Source organism: Sciurus carolinensis (assembly GCF_902686445.1).
Source record: "Sciurus carolinensis chromosome 19 unlocalized genomic scaffold, mSciCar1.2 SUPER_34, whole genome shotgun sequence".
Classification (NCBI taxonomy): domain Eukaryota; kingdom Metazoa; phylum Chordata; class Mammalia; order Rodentia; family Sciuridae; genus Sciurus; species Sciurus carolinensis.
Genome location: NW_025920112.1, coordinates 5,097,235 through 5,118,632, shown reverse-complemented (window position 1 = coordinate 5,118,632; position 21,398 = coordinate 5,097,235). Strand labels below are relative to the sequence as shown.

The following is a 21,398-nucleotide window of genomic DNA, read 5'->3' as shown; positions in this document are numbered from 1 at the left end:
ACTGTGTATGGATTTGTCTCTGCCTGATTTCTCTTCCATTGATCTTCATGTCTATTTTGATGCCATTACCTGCCATTTTTTTTACTGTAGCTCTGTAGAATGATTTGATATCTGGTGTTGTGATACCTCTAGTGTTGCTCTTCTTCCTCAGGTCTGCTTTGGCATTTCTGTGTCTGCTATTCTCCCAATTGAATTTAAAGAATTTTTTCCTAGTTCTTTGAAAAAACATCTTTGATAATTTGATGGGCATGACACTGAATATGTATAGTACTTCTTATAATATGATCATTTTGACAATACTAACTCTGCCTATCCAAGAACTTGGAGGTCTTTCTGCATTCTAAGGTCTTCCTCTGTTTCTTTTGTCAGTGTTCTATAGTTTTCATTGTGGAGATCTTTCTTCCCTGGGTTAGATTAATTCCCAAATTATTTTTTTTTAATTTTTTGAGGTTGTTGTGAATGGGAGAGCTTTACTGATTTCTTTCTCAGCATATTTATTATTGGAGTACAGGAAAGCTATTGATTTTGATCATTTATCCTACTAATTTTCTAAAGTTATTTATCAGCTTCAGAAATCTTCTGGTGGAGTGTTCAGAGTCTTGTAGATACAAAATCATGTCATCACCCAAGAGAAATAACTTGCCTATTCCTACATGTATCTCTCCACCTCTCTTCTCTTTCCTGATTGCTATAGATAGACATTTATGGACCATGTTGAATAAAAGTGGTGGGAGTAGATATCCATGCGTTGTTCCTGATTTTAGAAGAAACACTTTCAATTTTTCTCCATTTGATATGAGGTTAAGTTTAAATGTGTCATATGTACCCTTTATAATGTTGAGGTACATTCCTCTTATGTCTATTTTCTGCAGTATTTTTAACCCCAAAATGCGTAGTTGGTTTAACAAATCTATAGTGTTTGCCAAAATAATTTTAAGGATTTTTGCATCAATGTTCATCAGGGACATTGGTCTATTGTTTTCTTTCCTTGATGTTTCATCATCTTGATTTGGTGTCATGGTTATTCTGGCTTCATAGAATGTAAGTGGGAGTGTTCCCACTCTTTAAGTTTTGTGGAATAATTCAAAAAGAACTGGTACTAATTCTTCTTCAAAGGCCTAAATGATCTTTTACATCCTGTATTTGTTCTCTTAATTCATTCCTTTGATCATATTTTATGTTATTGAATATTTAATAATCAGATTTTTACAATCTTTGTCTAAAATTCCATCCAGGTCCATACTTGTGGGATTCCGTGTTGGTGGGTTGGGAGTTTGTGGAGAGGTTTGTTTGCTTGTTTGCTCATGTATTGGGAGGTGCAGAATGTGCACTTTAGTTGAGATGAACCCTCCCTTCCTTTGTTAAATGTGTGTCCTCTTCTGTGAAGTGATTTTTTTGCTCTAGGTACTTCTGTCTTAGTTACATGAGTAGAAGTCCAGGAATTAGCATCAACTTCCTCTGGTTATTTGTGCTCAGATCCTTGATGTTGTTGTTTTCTTCTCTATTCTATGTGGTGAATTTTTTTTTTTTTTTGAGACTCTACTTGGTCTAGTTGGAGAGTGGAGTGAGATTTGCTTGCTTGGCTAGGTTTTGAATATTGCTTGGCATCAGGATCTCTGCTCTGTGAACTCCACATGTCCCAACCACTTCCAGCCCTTCATTTCCTGTCTTCAGGGCCCAGCAATCTCCACATGGATCTTCCAACTCAGCAGAGAAATCTGGGCTTGCTGAGCAGCGGAGAGAAGCCTGGAAATGCCCATGAAAAATGGTCGGGAGCCCTTTTTAATGGTTCACAATCCCTGCTAATCTGGAACCAAGTCTCCATATTAAATTATCTTGGATGAAATGCCTGATGTCCATTTCTCTCTCCATGATAAAAATGGATGCACAGCTCTGTGTCAATCAAAGTCCAGGTCCCTCTCTTTTGGCCCCCCTTTCAGGATGTGCTCAGGCCATGCCTCCCTCAGCACACTCCTTCCTTCAGCTCTACACTGTCCCCAATCCTCTGAATTGAATTTACCTCCTAACTGCATAGGACACAGTTCCTATCAGTTCCTATCTCCTTGCAATCCCCTTTCTGTGGAAGGTCACGGTCTCAACCCAGCATTCATTTACATAGCCAGAAGTCTTGACAGAAACAGTGAAATTCCCTTTCTCAAAGCAAGAATTGTTATGGGGCCGCACATGGGTAGTGTTCTACATGCTGGCTACTGAACCACACCTGCACCGGAATCAGGTGGGTCCAAGTACCAGGCTGCATCTGCAATGGGTAGACAAACAGGCCTAAAGCTGGGTGCAGCCTGGAGGGTACTGCCCACCTGGGAGTGGCGGGGGGGCATGGCCCCAGTCAGGCTGCAAGCCAGGGGCATGACATGGAGGGAGGACCACAGCCTCACCATTCAGCAGCTGCTTCCCCAAAGCTCTGGCCTCTTCCTCCCCATTCTCCATGGTGACATGGGCTCCTATTTCATGGACTCACAAAGTCTTCAGATCTGGGAAATTGCCCAGTGTACGCCACTGATGCCACTCTTTTCAGAGCTCCAAACTCTGCCCAGATTTAGATTCTAACTATAAATGAGGTTGCATCAGAGTAAGGCAGACAGTGGCATTGTGAGTGTGTTTAGCAGGAGTCACGTGATAACAACCAGCATGGACATCTATTTCCCACAGCTTCTGAATTACCTGCTGAAATATAGCAGAAACAAAGAAGAAAAAGAGAAAAATAGAAATCAGTTGAAGGGCATCTAGGTTGGTTCCACAATCTAGCTATTATGAATTGAGCAGCTATGAACGTTGATGTCGCTGTGTCTGTGTAGTATGCTGATTTTAAGTTCTTTGGGTATAGGTCAAGGAGTTGGATAGTTGGGTCAAATGGTGGGTCCATTCCAAGTTTTCTATAGAATATCCATACTGCTTTGCAGAGTGGTGGCACTAATTTGCAACCCAACCAGCAATGTATGAGTGTACCATTTTCCACATACTCGCCAACACCTATTGTTGCTTGTATACTTTTTTTTTAGTAAAAAGATTCCCACAACTTTTATTCTCATCCAGTAATAACATAAGGGTAATCAAAACAATATGAACAAATATTTTAGAGCTATCTGCCCAACAAAGGATGCCTAAAACAAAATTGTAACTCTCTGTAACTTCTCACTTCATTCATCATTACTAGTTGGAGACACTTTGTAGCAGAGTAATATTACCTCCCTTTAGCATGATCTGACCCAGTTGTTTTCTCGACTTTCTTTTAGAATGAATTTCTTCTGCATCATTTAATACAAGGCTCATGTATTCATCAAAACCAATAATACAGCCCTCTGTCCACTTATTCACCTGCTCAAAGAGCCACACCTGAATCTGGGATCTGTCTTACAGGTATCTGAAGATGAGGTAGATAGGCTGCACCATCACTTTCTGGACCTCCTGGTCTTGGCCATGGTATGCCCTGGTGGAATCTCACCTGTTGCTTGTATTTTGATAATCCCCATTCTAATTGGGGTGAGATGGAATCTTAGGGTAGTTTTGATTTTCATTTTTCTTATTACAGGAGACATGAACATTTTTTCATATATATGTTGATTGCATGGAGATCATCTTCAGGGAATTCTCTGCTCATTTCCTTAGCCCTTTTGTTGATTGGGTTATTTGAATTCCTGGTGTAAATTTTTTGAGTGCTTTATAGATTCTGGAGATTAGTACTCTCTCTGAAGTATGTGTGTCAAAGGTTTTCTCCCATTCTGTAGGCTCTCTCTTCACATTATTGAAGTTTTCTCCTTTATTGAGAAAAAACTTTTTAGTTTGAATCTATCCCAATTATTGATTCCCACTTTTATTTCTTGCACTTTGAGAGACATGTTAAAGAAGTCTGGTCCTAAGTCAACATGATGAAGATTTGGACCTGCTTATTCTTCTATTAAATTCAGGGTCTTTGGTCTAATTCCTATGCCTTTGATCCACTTCAAGTTGAGTTTTGTGCAGGGTGACAAATAGTGGTTTAATTTAATTTTGCTGCATATGGATTTCCAGTTTTCTGAGCAGCATCTGATGAAGAGGCTATCTTTTCTCCAGTGAAAGTTGTTGGCACCTTTGTCTAGTATGAGATAACTGTATTTATGTGTGTTTTTCTTTGTGTACTCTATTCTGTCTCTATTTTGGAGCTAATACCATGCCATTTTTGTTACTATTCCTCTGTAGTTTAGTTGAAGTTATGGTATTGTGATACCCCTGCTTCATTCTTCCTGTTAATGGTTGCTTTAGTTATTCTGAGTCTCTTATTCTTCTAAATGAATTCCATGATTGTTTGCTCTATTTCTATGAGTACGTCATTGATATTTTAATTAGAATTGCATTAAATTTGTATAGTACTTTTGGTAATATAGCCATTTTGATAATATTTTTTCTGCCTATTCCAGAACTTTTGATAAAATCTTACCCCTTCATGTTAAAAATACTGCAGAAAATAGGGGGAATGGTTTCAGTTTTTCTCCATTTAGAATGATGTTGGACATGGGCTTAGCATAGATAGCCTTTACAATGTCGAGGAATGTTCCTTCTTTTCCTATTTTTTCTAGTGTTTTGAGCATGAAGGGATGCTGTTTTATCCAATGCTTCTTCTGCATCTATTGAAATAGTTATGTGATTCTTAACTTTAAGTGTGTTGATGTTGGAAATTACATTTATTGATTTCCAAATGTTGATCCTACCTTGCATCCCTGGGATGAAACCACTTGATCATGGTGCACTATCTTTTTAATATGTTTTGTATGCAATTTGCCAAAATTTTTTTATGAACTTTTGCATCTATGTTCATTAGGGATATTGTTCTAACATTTTCTTTCCTCTATGTGTCTCTGTCTGGTTTTGGTATCAGGGTGATATTAGCGTCATAGTATGAGTTTTGAAGGGTTCCCTCCTCTTCTATTTCATGGAATACTTGGAGGAGTATTGGAATGAGCTCTTCTCTGAAGGTCTTTTACAACTCAGCTGAGAATCTATCTGGTCCTGGACTTTTCATTGTTGGTAGGCTTTTGATGACTTCTTCTATTTTATAGCTTGAAATCAATATGTTTTTATTATGAATCTCCTCCTGATTCCATTTGGGTGGATCCTATGTCTCTAGAAACCTCTTGATGTCTTCAAGATTTTCTGTTTTTTTGGAGTTTAGATTTTCAAAATAGCTTCTAATTATGTTTGTATTTGAGTAGTGTCTGCTGCACTATTTCTTTTTTCACCCTGAATTTAATAACTTGAGTTTTCTCTCTCCTCCTCTTTGTTAGTGTGGCTAAGAGTTTATCAATTTTCTTTATTTTTTCAAAGAACCAACTTTTTATTTTAATGATTTTTTTCAAATGTTTCTTTTGTTTTAATTTCATTGATTTCAGCTATGATTTTAACTATTTCCTGTCTTCTACTACTTTTGGTGTTGTTCTGTTCTTTTTCTAGGGCTCTGAAGTGTAATGTTAGGTCATTTATTTGTTGACTTAACTTTTTTTATTGAATATGCTCCATGCAATGAATTTTCCTCTTAGTACTGCTTTCATAGTCTCCTAGAGATTTTAATATGTTATATCTCCATTCTCATTTACCTCTAAGACTTTTTTAAAATTTCCCCTGATATCTTCTGTTATCAATGCATCATTCAATAGCATATCATTTAATCTCCAGGTGTTGGAGTAATTTCCGTTTTTTATTTTGTCATTGATTTCTGATTTTATTCCATTATGATCTGATACAACACCAGGTAGTATATCCTTTTGTATTTTCTAAGAGTAGCTTTGTGGAATAACATATGGTCTATTTTAGAGAAGGATTAATGTACTGCTGAGAAGAAAGTTTATTTGTTCATTGATGGATGAAATATTCTATATATGTCTGTTAAGTCTAAATTACCAATTGTGTTATTGAGATCTATGGTTTCTTTGTTAATTTTTGTTTGGAAGGTCTGTCCAATGGTGAGAAATGTGTGTTAAAGCCACATAGTATTATTGTGCTGTGGTCTATTTGGTTACTGGAATTGAGAAGAATTTTTTTTGATGTACACAGATGAGCAATTGTTTGGGGAATATATATTTTTGATTGTTATGTCTTGTTCACTTATTCTTTCCTTAAGCAGTATGAAATGTTCTTCTTTATTCCTTCTAACTAACTTTGGCTTGAAGTCTACTTTATCTGATATGAGGATGGATCCCTCCACTTTTTTACTGAACTCATGTGCATGGTGGATTTTTTCCCATCCTTTTGCCTTTAGTCTGTGGGAAAATTTTTCTATGAGATGAGTCTCTTGAAGGCAGCATATTGTTTAGTTTTTCTTTTTAATTCAATTTGCCTGTCTATTCTTGTGATTGATGAGTTTATGCCATTAACATTTAGGGATAGTATTGAGATATGATTTGTATTACTGGTCATTTTGGCTTATTTTTGGTTTTTAACTCGCCTTGGTTTCTCCTTTATTTGACTATTCCTTTAGGATAGTTCCTCCCTATGCTGACTTACATCATTGCTTTTTATTTCTTCCTCATGGAATATTTCACCAATAATGTTCTGTAGTGCTGGATTTCTATTTGTAAATTTTTTTAGCTTTTGATTATCATGGAAGCATTTTATTTCATCATCAAATCTGAAGGTTAGTTTTGCAGGGTATAGTATTCTTGGTTGCGATCCATTTTCTTTCAGACCTTGAAATATGTTGTTCTAGGCCCTTCTAGCTTTTAGGTTCTGGGTTGAGAAAACTGCTGATATCCGTATTGGTTTCCACCTGAATGTAATTTGATATTTTTCTCTCACAGCCTATAAAATTCTGTCTTTTTTGTATGTTAGGTATTTTCATTATAATGTGCTTTGGTGTGGGTCTATTGCAATTTTGTATATTTGAAGTCCTATAAGCCTCTTGTACTTGATTTTTCATTTCATTCTTCAGATTTGGGAGATTTTATGATATTTTTTCATTGAATAGATTGTTCATTCCTTTGGTTTGTATCTCTGTGCCTTCCTCAATTACAGTAATTCTTAAATTTGGTCTTTTCATGATATCTCATAATTCTTAGAGTATCTGTTCATGATTTCTTACCATCTTCTCTGTTTGGTCAAATTAGTTTTCAAGATTAAATATTTTGTCTTCAGTGTCTGAGGTTCTGTCTTTCAGGTGATCTAGCCTATTGGTTGTGCTTTCTATTGAGTTTTTAATTTGGTTTATTGTTTCCCTCATTTCAAGGATTTCTCTTGGGTGTTTTTTGCAGAATCTCTACCTCTTTATTGAAATAATCTTTTGCTTTCTGCATTTGCTCTTTTAACTGTTGATTGGTGTTATCATTCAATGCCTGCATTTGCTCTCTTATCTCATTGTTTGCTTCTGTGATCATCTTAATTATGTACATTCTGAACTCCCTTTTTGACATTTCTTTTGCCATGTGGTCGTTGAATTTTATTGATGTAGCATCTAGGTTTGTTTGATGCACTTTCTTCCCTTGTTTTCTCATATTGTTCATGTATCTTCCCCTCTAGGAGTACAAATCTCAGGTATTGCACTTTCCTCCCTATGTACTTATAATATCCCTGCAGGTTTCCTATACCTTACATTGAAGTGAGAGATCAATATTTGCAGCACGCCATACAATATGCATCTTAACTCAAATTGTCCCTTTTAAGTTATTAACCATATTGTCTTAATAAACAGATTGTGAGTTTGATTATTATCTACAACTTAGCCTAAAGGTTTGCAATAAGAGCCATGATTTCTAATGGTGGACAAACAGGATGGGGAGAGGTGTAGGATATAACTTTATTGAGATAAGAAGCGTGTCTATAGAGGTACTATGTCAGAGGTGTAGTGAAAGTGGAATTAAAAGAAATTGGTCGATAGCTTGTGATAAGGGAGAAAAAGTCTCCAAGGAGACAGATAGGTAAGTGGAAAATAGGATGAGAAAAATATTAATAAAAGAAAAGTATCTATAATAATAGGTATAATAGGACTAATCATAATATTACTACTAATAAAACATCTACAATAAAACTATACAGTACTGTTCAAACTTCCTAGACTTCAGCAGCCTGATGTCTGAGAGGAACATGATAATGCAGTGACCCAAGAAGGGTGCTACCCATCTAGGAATGGTGGCTTCAAGTTGGGCTGTACTCCCTGATAGTGGGCAAAGGTGCCTCCATGTGTTGACAGATGCTCAATTGTAGCACATGTGCTAGACCTTGACTTGGGGATAGGCTGGGCTAAACCTGCTTCTCTGGGCTGGAACTCCCAGGTGCAGAAGTCTTGTGCAGTGGCATTGGTCTGGCCCTCCCAAATGGCAACGTCTCACACAGCAATTCTTGACTGGGCCTGGATCACTGGGCTGGCCTCCCCAGCCTGGAAGTCCATGTAGTGGTGCTGGGCTGGGCCTGTGTGCAGTAATATCATTTTGTTGTATGGTGGAAATTGCAATGTGAGGCCCTTAATTTTGCTCATTTCTTTTCAAGAGTATTTTAGCTTTTGGGGACAGTTTTATCCTAAATAAAGTTTACAGTACTTTTTATCTATTTCTGAAAGAAACAGACAAAAAAATTTTGATAAGTATTACATTGTATGGAGTGCCTTTATTGCAAAAAAAATAAATAAATAAAACAGGCTTGGTTGAGCTATTAGACATGGAAATCTGGCTCTCAGAAACTGACAACTATAAGAAATTGTTCAATATTGCCTGGAGTTTGTGGTTTCTGTACTGTGGTTCACCACTAGAATTTGCAGGGCCTGCTGGAGTGACCTACTACAGTAAAATGGCTCAACCCCACCCCATGCTGTTTCTCAGGAAGAAGCTCCTACAGCCCCTTTTGATCTGTAATGCTCTAATTAAAAAAAAATGTGGGTACCTCCATTTTGTTGAGCCAGTTCCATATGGAGAGCTCTATTAATCATGCCATGATTTAAAAGATAATTCTCTCCTAATTTTCTTGATGATAAATAAATTTCTTAGTCAGTATTTCATAATCAGCCCATCACTCCAGCAGGAACCTTTTGCATCAACCATGTGGGAAGTGCTGTGATAACTGGAACCTGAACTGGGACTGTTTGAGAAGAATCCATAAGAGGTAGAAAATTCAGGTGTGTGTTTGGCCCTCTCTCTCGGAATCAGAACATGTGCATGGAGTACCTTATTGAGAGAGAGTAAAGATGGGCATCTGCTTAATAGCATGGCTTTAAAATCAGGAAATTTTAACTCTAAAAGAGAAATGTATGCAGTGGTACTCAATAACATAGTCAGAGTGGAATTTCAGTACAGAGAACACAAGGTCTACAATTCTTAAAAGTGGTACCAGACTTGATGACTTTAAATCATACAGACTCCATCTCAAGTCTCCCTGCCTTTTCTGCCTCCACCTTGCCATTCCTGTCTGCTGGAGGCTGCAGAGGTTGGCTATGTGACTTAATGTGAAAGTAAAGCCTCACTTAGCTGAGATAAATGTGGAAATGTAAAATGCTGGGAGAAAAGACACTAATCAGGAATTCAGGGAAAATCTCTAACTTAAGTAGAGGAAATTAATTGGCAAGTTTTGTTGTTGAAATATGGGTGTTCCTGCCACAGATCTTCACGCTGTAGAAATAGCATGGTTTCTGATCACAGGCATGGAGGATGAAAGGCAGCAGGCAGGACGCTCCCTGGTACCACTGGGAAAGCTCAGAGATTGCCACCTGCTGCTGGAGAGCATGGCTGGTTCTTTCTTAGGCAGAGTCCTTCAGGGCCAGACCTCCAAGATGAGAGGTGATATGGTGCAGGGATTGGAAGCACCATGGTGAGGGTTTTGGGGATTTTAAAAATGTGGCAGAACCCCATGGTCTTCTTGAACTCAGTTCTAACCCCTATATGCTCCACTGCACTTCAAAGCTAATTCTTCTTAATTCTACAGCATGAGAAGAATGGAATATTAAAATCTTAGCTACAATCTTAAACATTACTGAATAACAACTTGTTGGAAAACACAAGATTAGTATCTTTACAGGCTGATCTTGCCTAACCACTGTGCCATGACATCTCTGTTGACAAGTTGCAGTTCACTCTTTTCACCAGTGTTTCTTTCATTCTGTCAAATAGATTATCTTTAGTCAGAGTTAAATGAGAAAAAAATCTGAAGTTATAAAAGATGTTCTAATTGTGCTTTTTAATGGATTAATTTTTTTGCTTTTAGGGATGGTTTTAAGGGTACACAATAATCATTAGGCAAAATGTCGACTTCAAATCTGGCTTATCCATCAAGACAGTTCTGCCTTATGGTTAAATAATAAAAAGTTTAATCTGTTATATCCTAAATTGCTAAACAGTTTAAATCAAAGCTTTGATAATTATTTGTTCATTTTGTAAGTGGAGCTCTACTTACAAAAATTATAAAAAATTTTCTCTTGCATATTTGACTGATTTATAAGTGTGCACAAAATGGTTCTGTTTACATGACATCAAAATTTACTTAGAGTTCATTGAGCATGCTTACAATTTAAAATTAAAATAAAAAATGGATCCATGTAACTTTAGTTCAGGTGAAATGGTAAGGTTTAATTTCAATTGGGTAAAAAAAACAAAAACAAATGCTTCCTTATAATTATTGATTTACATTTTTCCAGGTGGTCAAATAATTAATAAAATTACTAATTTCTAAAATATTTAAAATCTATATTTATCTTCTTCTAACAGTTTTCTTCAACAGGATAGAGATGATTAATAGAGATATTTTCATTGTTTCATGTCGTGACTTTTATAATTAAGAATAAGTAGGTTAAATTTAAAATAAATGGAATTAATTATCTAAGTCTCCTTTATTATAGGGGATACTCATTGATTTACATGAATGAAATGCTCAAAGATCTACTGGGTGGTAAAATATCATATACTAAGCATGAAAACAGCAAGTACTCTTAACTAAAATATAATTAAAAATTAGATGTGATTATAATTTGGCTGATATAAAGAAGTTCTAAAATTCCTAAGTATAAAAAAAGGGGAAAGTAATTAAAACATTAATCTACTCTCATTCCAATAAAATAATTTCTTATATATTTAGAGTTTTATTACTTATAAACATTAATTTTAAAGAAGTTAAGATTTATACAAATTTGGTTAAACAATAACTTTTATTTTAAATACCACTTTGCATTCTGTATTTCAAATTTATCTTTAAAATCTGAATTTGGTTAATATAAAAACATCTGTGACTATGTTTTAATTAACTATGATGATTATTACTAACTTCATATGTTAATTGTATCTTTGTTTCTCAAACAAAGAAGTCTTTAAAAGGACATTTTACTAAACTGATGCTCTCCAAACTAAAACATTTTACAGTAATGGTCTCTTATAAAGTTGTATAATAAAAATTAATTAAAAATTTAATTATGTCATTTAATATTTTAGAATTAAATAATTGTAAGTTATAAAATTTTTATGTTACTCTCTACATTGAGAAGTAAACTTAACTATATTTCTAAAAGATAATTATGAGACATTAGCATATTTAAAGATTAGATATAAAATATTTTGACACCTTTCCACCAAGGGGATAAAAGCTCTCTTAAGTTATATTTCATTTTTAAGATATAATTTTAAATTATATTAATTAATGTATATTAATCCAGAAATTATATATTGAAATTTTATGAAATAGGATTTAAATAAGAAACAAACTAGTTTCAAAATTAAAACATTTACCTAAATTTTATCAAGAAACCCACTTATGAAAAATTAGAAAATATAAATAAGAATCTTTTAAAATTCTACTATCCATGAATAACTACTATTAACATTTACTACATAACCTTCTACACTGTTTTCCATACACACACTTGTAGGTATACATAATTTTATACACATAGAATCATGTCATTTTTAAAACTTGTAAAATTATTTTAGATTGCACATAATAATTAATAGTCTCTTACAATATTACTTTTAATGTTAAATTTGTCATCACGTAATTTATTTAATCAAAACCCTATGTTAGACATTTAAATTATTTTGCTACTTTAAAAACCATTATTAATAATATTCAAACAGCTATATCTTTGTAAAAATTAGTTTAACATAAATCACTTAATATATTATTGCTAGATCAATGACATGAAATTATAAGACTTTTTAATAACTTATTGGATCTCTGTCCCAAAAGATACTACCAATTCTTATTCATACTAACCAATAACATTTAAAAGTACCAATTCTATAATAACAGTTTAATTTAAGATAATAAGGCCATTAGCTACAAGACAAACAGGTTGTAAAACTGACTTAATATTTACACTGACTCCATTTTTGTCACTCTGTCCACTACTAGAGACAAAATCAAATCATACATTTGGTAAAATCTAGGACTTCTTTTACTGTAATGCCCTCATCAACTCAATAACATTGACTTTAACAATAGGTAAATTTTACTAATTTTCCTGATCAAATAAAAATATTTATTAAGTCACTTCTTATGGTTTAAATGCTTGTACAATTCTAGGCCATGGTGTACAACTTAAGGCTCATGATACTCCAACTTATATCAACTTTTTTCTACGATTTTGAAAAACTAAAAAGGGGGTAACAGAACTCTATATAAACCCACTAAATCCCACATAATTATTTCAAAAACTCTTTAACAATTCTAATATTAAAATTCCACTGCTGCTGAGTAAAACACAGAGCAATTGAATACACCAGATTTTATAATACTGTATTATTATTAGAAGCTATATTTGTATATTTTCACAAAACAAAACCCAGTCTGTCATTGTGGAAATAACTGAAGGACCTTGCACTTCATGTTGAAAGCATGATCCACAACAAGATTTTAAGTCTCCAACAAAGATGGTTGTGGCCATGCTAACTCTGTTGAGCTGTCAGGTAAGAGAAGTCCATGGGGAAACTTATTAGACTGATTTCCCAGATCTACCTTTAATACACCAAGTGCTGTCGACTGCCTAATCCATCCCAGTGCCTATAATGATATTCATAAGATGGGAAATTTTACAGATAAAAATATTATATCTATTCATGTTATTGTATTAATTATACTACCTATAGTGAGAAATTACCTATATCCTGGTCCAATGATAAATATGCTGGTTACTTAGAGGTAACTTTTGAGGAAAAAAAACAGCATAGGGAGTACCTAGGCCTGCCAATCATACTGACCCTTGGAACTTAAGGTTTTATGTTCAAACAATTATTAAAATGGAACCTTCTCATGAAAAGTTCATCATTTCCTTGGAATATTCACCAATATCTTATTGCCTTAATTGTTCTGAAGTAGAATTTGGCACCTTTCTAAATGTATGAAATGTACAAATGTTTGGTCAATGCAACGTAAAATCTCTAACAGTGGTGGATATGTTTTGGGTTGATGTTCAGAAATTGATAAGACAGTTCCATCAGAAGGTCACTTCCTCCAGAAAGTCCACAGCCAGGAAGGCTTGACATGGCAGCCCTGCCACTAAATGTGTTTCACTTTTACTTCTTCTTGAAAAGAACTTGCAGACAACCATGTTTAATCTGAAATTTCAATACAGTAGAAAATCTAAGGAACTAGAAAAATAGTTGAGTTATTTAGAACTATATTCAGAATACAAAAGAAGATTGGGTATACAATCATTCTGATATTTTAAAACTCCATGTAATATCAACTACTCCATATTGTTTGGGTATTACTTTGCACTACTAGAAACCATATAATAAAGACCAAATTAAAGCCCAGCAAACTGATTTTACACTAAAATAATAAGTAATTCACATTTGCACTCTGGCAGTTATTTCTTATTTGATAATAATTTGGGTTCTGTATGTTTTAGTGTATTCTTTCAGGATTATATTTTTTCCATATTCACTGTATCTAGGGACATAGTTCAATGTATCAAGATGCTGTGGCCCCAGGAAGTTGAATATTGATAAAATGATTGTGATCAAATTAAATGCTTTAATTGCTACTATTACAATTATCAGTAATTAACTTTCTGCTCTCCAAATTAAACAAAGGCTTAAATGTCAAGCATGTCTGTGTTTCTGCAGCCCAATATTATATGTCCCAGTGGGACTGGGAGATAATGAAGAATCATCAGATGGATATTTGACATAGCAATAATAATAGCCTGGATCTCATGGAGTTACATCATCTCATCCAGGATATTCTGAAAAGCAAAGTTGATCTCATGGACCCAGCATCTCTATCTGATCAAACACTTCATGACTTGAATGGCTTTCATCCTGGAAATATGTTGAAACACTTTGCATGGTATATTATTGGAATGATATATTTGCTACTAATTATTTTTGTATCATGATAACAGGTTGTCATACACTCAGAACTAAGATTCAGGATGTCTAAGAGGCTATTCATTATTTACATTTGAAAAAAAGAAAAATGGAGGATATCCAATGCACCATCCATGACCTGCAAATACAACCAGGTTTGGTTAAGCTAATAGATGCAGAAATTTGACTCTCAGGAACTGGCAATTATGAAAAATTGTACCAGATTGCGTGGAGTGTGTGGTTTCCAGAATTTGCGGGTCTGCTGTGGTGACCTACTAGAGAAAAATGGGTTAATTCCACCCTAATATGTTTCTCACAGAAGAAGGTCCTGCAGGTCCCCCTTTGATCTGTACCATCATCCATTTATCAGCAAAAACATATGGCCTTTGGTCTTTGGGCTTGGTTTATTTCACTTAGCATGGTATGCTCCAATTCCATCCATTAAACAGGAAATGCCATAATTTTATTATTCTTTATGGTTAAGCAATATTCCTTTGTGTATATGTACCACAGTTTCCTTATCCATTCATCACTTTAAGGGCCTTTAAGTGTGTTGGTTCCACAATCTAGATATTGTGAATTGAGCAACGATGAACATTGATGTGACTGAGTTACTGTAGTATGCTGATTTTAAGTACTTTGGGTATAAACTTAGGAGTTTTATAGCTGGGTCAAAGAGTGGGTCCATTCTCATGTTTTCTGAGGAATCTCCATTCTGTTTTTCAGAGTGGTTGTACCAGTTTGCAAGTTCACCAGAAATGTATGAGTGTGCCTTTTCCCCCACACCAACACTTATTATTTCTTGTGTTCTTGATAATATACATTCTAATTGGAGTCAGATGAAATCTTAAAATGCTTTTAATTTGCATTTCTCTAATTACAAGAGATGATGAGCACTTTTTAATATATTTATTTATCATCTGTATATCTTCTTCTGTGAAGAGTCTATCCTGTCCTTGGTCCATGTATTGATTGGGTTCTTTGTAGTTTTGGGGTAAAGTTTTTTAAGTTCTTTATATATTTTGGAGATTAGCACTCTGAAGTGTGTGGAAAAGATTTTCTCCCACTCTGTAAGCTCTCTTTTCACATTATTGATTAATTCCTGTGCTGAGAAAATCTATTTCGTTTGAATACTTCCCACTTGTTTATTCTTGTTTTTATTTCTTATGTTCTGGGGGTCTTCTTAAGGAAATCTGGTCCTAAACCTACATGATGAAGATTTGGGCCTACATTTTTTTGTATTTGGACAAGGTTTTCAGGTATAATTCCTATATCCTTTATCCATTTTGAGTTGAGTTTTGTGCAGGGTGAGAGACAGGGGTTTAATTTCATTTTACTGCATATGGAGTTCCAGTTTTCCTAACACCAATTGTTGAAGAGGCTATCTCTTCTCCATTCTATGCTTTTGGCACTTTTTTCTGGTGTGAGATAAGTGTACTTATGTGGGTTCATCTCTGTGTCTTCTATTCTGTACCATTAGTGTACTAGTCTGTTTTGATGCCAATACCATTCATTTCTGTTACTATTGCTCTGTAGTATAGTTTAAGTTCTGGTATTGTGATGATACCTCCTGTAACAATATTCCTGCTCAGGGTCACTTTGGCTATTCTGGCTCTTTTGTTTCTTCCAGATAAATTTCATGACTGCTTTCTCTATTTCTATGAGTAATGTCTTTGGAATTGCAATTGGAATTGCATTAAATCTTTATTGCACCTTTGGAAGTATGGTCATTTTGATAATATTAATCTTCATATCCAAGAACACGTGAGATCTTTCCATTTTATCAGGTTTTCTTTAATTTCTTTCTTTAGTGTTCTGTAATTTTCACTGTAGAGGTCTTTCACCTCTTTTGTTAGATTGATTCCCAAGTATTTTATTTTTAGAGGTTATTGTTAATGGAATTGTTTTCATTTCTCTTTCAGAGGATTCATAGCTTATGAATAGAAAAGCATTAGATTTATGTGTGTTGATATGATATCCTCCTATTTTTCTAAATTCATTTATTAGGTCTAGAATTTTTCTGGTGGAGTTTTTTGAATCCTCAATATATAGAATCATGAAATCAACAAAAAGTGATAAGCTTGAGTACTTCTTTCTCTATTCATATCCCTTTAATTTCTTGGGTATGTATAATTGCTCCAGCTAGTATTTCACACAAAATGTTGAATAGAATTGGTGAAAAGAGGCCATCCCTGTCTTTTTCCAGGTTTTAGGGAGAATGCTTTCAGTTTTTCTCCATTATAAATGTTGTTGGACGTGGGCTTAGCATAAATAACCTTTACAATGTTGAGGTATGTTCCCACTATCCCTAATTTTTCTAGTGTTTTGAGCATGAAGTGGTGCTGTATTTTGTCAAATGCTTTCTCTACATCTGTTGAAAACAACATATGTTTCTTAACCTTAAGTCTATTAATGTGATTAATTTTATTTATTAATTTCTGAATGTTGAACCAATGTGGCATCCCTGGTATGAACCCCACTTGTTCATCATGCACTATCTTCTTGATTTTTTTCTGCCTTTGCCAGAATTTTTTTAAGGATTTTTGGGTCTGTGTTTATCAGAGATGTTGGTCTAAAGTTTCTTTTTTTTTCTTCAATGTGCCTTTGTCTTCTTTTTGTATCAGAGTCACATAGAATGAATTTGGAAGTTTCCCTCCTTTTCTATTTCATGGAATATTTTGAGGAGTATTGGTATCAGTTCTTCCTTGAAAGTCTTGTAGAATTTAGCTGGGAATCTGTTTAGTTCCAGACTTTTCTTCGTTGGTAGGCTTTTGGTATCTTCTTCTATTTCATTGCTTGAAATTGATCTGTTTTAATTGTGTACATCCTCCTGGTTCACTTTGAGAGGATCATATGTCTCTAGAAATTTGTCAATTACTTGAAGATTTTCTATTTTGTTGGAGTGTACAGATTTTCAAGTTGTTTCTAATTATGTTATGTATTTGGTGTTTGTTGTGATATTTCCTTTTTCATCACAAATTTTAGTAATTTGAGTATCCTTCTCCTTCTCTTTGTTAGGGTAGTCTAAGGATTTATTTATAATATTTACTTTTTCAAAGAACCAACTTTTTGTTTTGTCAATTTTCTAATTTGTTTGTCTTATTTCAATTTCATTGATGTCAGCTCTGATTTTAATTATTTAATTAGTCTTCTACTCCTTTTGGTGTTGTTCTGTTCTACTCCTTTTGGTGTTGTTCTGTTCTTCGGTTTCTAGGGCTTTGAGATGTAATGGTAGTTAATTTATTTGTTGAGTTTTCATTCCTTTCTTGAATGCATTCCAGCAATGAATTTTCCTCTTAGTTCTGCTTTCATATTCTGCCAAAGATTTTGATATGTTGTATCATTGTTCTTATTTACCTCTAAGAATTATTTTATCTCCTTTCTGATGTTTTTTGTTATCCATGCTTCATTCAATAGCCTACTTTTTAGTCTTCAGTTTTTGCGGTAGTTTCTGTTTGTTTTTTTTTTTTAATTTTATCATTGGTTTCTAATTTCATTCTATTATGATCTGATAGAATATAAGGTAATATCTCTATTTTTTGTATTTCCTAATAGCTGCCTTGTGGCATAGCATATTGTCTATTTTGGAGAAGGATCGAAGAGCTACTGAGAAGGAAATTTATTCACTCAATGATGAATGAAGTACTCTATATATGTCTGTTACATCTAAATCATTGATTGTATTATTTAATTCTAGAGTTTCTTTGATCAGATTTTGTTTAGAGGATCTATCCAGTGGTGAGAGTGGTGTGTTAGAGTTACACAATAATATTGTGTTGTGGCTAATATTTTCCCTGCAATTGAGAAGGATTTGTTTGATGTACATGGATGCATCATTGTGTGGGGCATAAATATTTATGATTATTATGTCTTGCTGTTTTATGGTTCCCCTAAGCAGCATGAAATATCCTTCTTTATCCCTTCTGCCTAACTTAGACTTGAAGTTCACTTTAGTTGATAGGATGATGGAAACCCCTGCTTTTTTACTGAGTCCATGTGCATGGTATGTTTTTCCCCACCTATCATCTTTTTTCTGTGGATGTCTTTTACTATGAGATGAGTCTCTTGAAGGCAGCATATTGCTGAGTCTTTCTTTATAATCCATTCTGCCACTCTATGCCTTTTTTTAAGGAGTTTAGGCCATTAACATCCAGGGTTATTTTTGAGATAGGATTTGTATTCCTGGTCATTTTGACTTATTTTCGGTTATTAACTTGACTTGGTTTCTCCTTTGATGGACTTTTCCTTTAGGGTAGTTCCTCACTTTGGTGGCTTACATTCTTGTTCTTCATTTCCTCTTCATGCAATATTTTGCTGAGAATATTCTGTAGTTCAGGTTATCTATTTGTAATTTATTTTATCTTTTGTTTATCATGGAAGGATTTTACTTCACCTTCAATTCTGAAGGTTTGTTTTTCTGGGTATAACTTTCTTGGTTAGGATCCATGTTCTTTCAGAGCTTGAAATATGTTGTTCTGACCCTCTTTGCTTTATGTGTCTGGGCAAATAAATCGGCTAATATCCATATTGGTTCCCCACCTATGTAATCTGATGCATTTCTCTCATAGTCTTTAATATTCTATCTTTATTTTGGATATTAGGCATTTTCATTACAATATTCCTTGGTGTGGATCTGTTGTAATTTTGTACATTTGGTGTTCTGTATGCCTCTAGTAGTTGATTTTCCATTTCATTGTTCAGGTTTGGGAAATTTTCTGATGTTATTTTATTGAATAGGTTGTTCATTCCTTTGGTTTGTATTTCTGTGTCTTCCTCAATCCCGATAATTCTTAAATTTAGACTTTTCATTATATCCCACAATTCTGGGAGGTTCCATTCATGATTTCTTACCATCTTCTCAGTTTGGCCAAATTTATTTTCAATATTATGTATTTTGTCTTCATTGTCTGAAGTTCTGTCTTCCAAGTGATTTAGTCTGTTGGTGATTCTTTCCATTGAGTTTTTTATTTGGTTTATTGTTTCTTTCATTTTAAGGGTTTCCATTGGTTTTCTTTTTCAGAATCTCTATCTCTTTATTAAAATGATCTTTTGCTTCAGAAATTATTTTACTTATGTATAATCTGAATTCCTTTTCTGACATTTCTTCTACCATGATGTCATTATATTCTATTAATATAGAATCTTACTTTGTAACATTTTCTTTCACTGTTTTTTCATATAGTTTCTTTATATTCTCCTCTAGCAATGCAGATCTGGAGTATTGTAATTTCCCGTCCTCATCATCTATAGTGACAATGCAGATTTTCAAAACCTGTTCTTTAATGGAGAGATCAATATTAGCAGCACCCAGTATAGACAATAGCAACCCTAAACCTAATAACCCCTATGAAGGTGTTAAAAATATTGTCATAATAAACACAGAGGATGAATTCAATTATTGTCTACAGTAGAACAAGTAGATTTGCAATGAGGTCTACAATTTCTAATGGTGGTCAAAGAGTATGGGGAGGGGTGTAGGATGTACCTATTAATTGGGATAAGAAAAGAGTATATAGATGTACTAGATTATAGGAAGAATGAAAGCAGAATCAAAAGAAGTTTGTTGTTACCATGAGAAAAGGGAGACAGAGACTCTGAGGAAACAGGTAAACAAAAGGAAATTAGAGTGAAAAAAATGAAGAAATAAAAATTTAAAAATTCAAAGAGGAGAAAAAAATTTACACAATAACAGTCATATACTATTTAAACCTCTCAGTCTTCAGTAGCCCAGTTCTACTGAAGTACCTGACAATGAGCTTCCAGTCTCCAGCAGGCATCTCAGAATGGGATTGGCCCCACCTAAAGATGGCAGCTTCTCCTTCCAGGATAATCCAAGAAGGCCACATTGGTTTCCAAACATATTGGTGAATAGCAGCTTCAGTGCAGGGCATGGGCACCGAATACATGTGGAGTGTGGCTGGTAATGCTGGTGGGGAGTCCTCAAGGCAGTGCATGGTCAGTCAGGCTGCAGGTCCTACAGGTCCTGGCTGTTGTCCCAAAATTGTAGCAGCCTCATGTAACCAAACCTGTGGGTACAGTGACAATGGACTTCCAGGCAGCAGTAGGAAGCTGGCGATCTGCTGGCAGTCTGCAGGTGGTCTGCAGGCTACTGGGAGACAGTCAGCAGGTGGACCTCGGGTGGTGGGAGATGGGTAGGTGAAAGGCAGTTGATGGGCATGCAAGAGGCAGGTCACCGGGCAAATGCCAGATGATAGGTAGCAGTCAGTGAGCAATCTGCACTCAAAAAGTAGATGAAATGCTGACTGACCATAAGTAATAGAGGTGGACAAATGGGGTAAACAGCAGTGGATCAATGAGCACCAAAGACTGCCTCATAGAGAAACAGAATTTCCTCTGCTTGAAACCTGAGTTATGGAGGGACAAGGAACACAACCTCCCTCTAGTCTGCCACCATGGATTTCCTAGACAGATATTCTAAGTTCTTTTTCAATTCTGAAATGTATGCCTTTTATTTCTTTTGAAATTAAAGGTGAATTTTTAATGGTACATTTGTGGTAAGTGCAAACAATTATTCCCCTAATTTATCTTCTGTGTTTTTTTGAAACCATTTCTTGTCATAGGTTCAAAATTCTATTTATCAGACTTCTTTAATTCAAATTATATACTGTCGAACTTCCTTATTTTCAGATTCTGTATTTGTGAGCTTCCTCATTATGATTTTCCCACAAACATATCCTCAGTCTCTGGACTTGCAACACTAAATCATCACTCCTAAAGTCCAAGAAGTGTGCACTATTTGAATTAACCCTGAAGCACACTCCTGGTTTAGGAGTGTCCTCTTCCCTGTCAGGGTCCTGACACACTGCTGTCATTGTTCTGCTCCTGGTGTTTTGCTCTTCAGAATGCCACCCAGGTGAGTTGCTGAGGTGCTGTCCAGTGTCCCTGAGCACCATTAGGTCCTGATGTGACTTACTAGGAGCATACACGTGTGTGAGGATATTAGTGTGACCTGATTCATCTTGCTAAGGGTGATGAGCTTAGTGCTGATAAACCTACAGGTTGCATTGAGCAATAGCTCCTCACACAGAAACATGCACAGTACAGGGTGTGTGGAGTTGGTTGGTGAAAGGGCCATGATCAGCTGTGATCAGGGCTCTTGGGACTTAATTGCAT

At 34.9% G+C, this 21,398-nt stretch overlaps 1 pseudogene; it reads right to left on the bottom strand.

The window, feature by feature from the left end:
* Positions 1-3,171: 3,171 nt before the first annotated feature.
* Positions 3,172-21,398, bottom strand: part of LOC124973510 (small nuclear ribonucleoprotein E-like) — a 38,704-nt pseudogene continuing 20,477 nt past the window's right edge.